The sequence below is a fragment of the Poecilia formosa genome, unplaced genomic scaffold (genome assembly GCF_000485575.1).
Source record: "Poecilia formosa unplaced genomic scaffold, Poecilia_formosa-5.1.2 Scaffold34, whole genome shotgun sequence".
NCBI lineage: Eukaryota > Metazoa > Chordata > Actinopteri > Cyprinodontiformes > Poeciliidae > Poecilia > Poecilia formosa.
The window spans coordinates 2362096-2363258 of NW_006799973.1; the positions used below are offsets into that span (position 1 = coordinate 2362096).

Below are 1163 nucleotides of genomic sequence, written 5' to 3' on the forward strand. Positions count from 1 at the left end.
TGGACACTGTGGCTGCATTTTGGAGTAAAAATGCAGCCACAAATGCAGTCTTTTGGACTATGGGGAAAAAGGCTTTTCTACCTTGTCTCCCGGAGTTAGCCATGGCTGTAAGCTGCTTACGACTAACTGCTAAAGTAGTGGCTCCGCCTCACCCCGTAGTGATCGACACCCTAGAGCTACGCAGTGCCGCTATTCCCCTGCCTGGATCTCTGAGTAGCTGCCTCTCAGACTTACCAGGATCTCATAGTACTCTCAGTCTCTGATACTTTTTGTCTGTTGCTAATAAGAATAATCGATCAGCCATTGTTATCATGGAAATTCTCACTGCGCCGCGGATTCCGGCTGGGGTTTTTTCCTCTTCGTCTTCCTGCTCAAAACACAGCGCCGCTGCGCTTCGGATGTTATCAACCCATGTTCATTCTTCAGGTAATCCTTTATATACAGAACAGAAACCGCAAAGCTAAAAACTAATTACGAAGTGAATGCTACCAGTTGAAATTTGCATCAATTTCGTGATTTCACTGCTTTTGCAGCTGCTCCGTTCGCGCCGCTACTCCTTTCCGCTTCTCCGTTCCGCTTCTCTTTCACGGTTACTTGCGCAACTTTACTTCGTTCCTCAGCAACAAAATACAGCACATTGTTATTTATTGAAGATTTTACATTTCCAAAAACAGGAATCTAATGTTTCGTTTCGTTTTGTACGTTTGGAAGCTCATTCCCTCTCACATAATCGGAAAAGCCGGGGAACGGCGGCGCTTTTGACATTTCTCTGACATTTTGAAAAATATGGTTTACTAATTTTAGCATTATACTTGGTTATACTTGGCCTATTAACACAATTTAAAAACTGGTGTGTAGTTTATAATGTGCACTTTAAGCTCGAGTTGAAAATTAGACTGAGGGAGGCGGAGTCTTGCTGCTACGCCGTAACAAACTAGACGTTAAAAAGAGCTGTCAGGCTATGGACCCCTATGGTTTAACGGATCGATACTCGCGGATGAAAAATCGATACTTTCCAAGGGCGGAAAATATCGATATATATCGCCAAATCGATTTATTTATACAGCCCTAATTATTAAATCTATAGACAAAATTGGCCTTTAAAAAATATTAATCATGAGAACGGAAATTATCAAGCTGATTTTTATTTGTCATGTGATTAA

The 1163-nt window shown here is 41.7% G+C and overlaps 1 protein-coding gene across 1 annotated transcript in view; it reads right to left on the bottom strand.

The window, feature by feature from the left end:
• flot1b (flotillin 1b) overlaps window positions 1–1163 on the bottom strand; it is a 12810-nt gene that overhangs the window by 9161 nt on the left and 2486 nt on the right. The window lies entirely within an intron of this gene.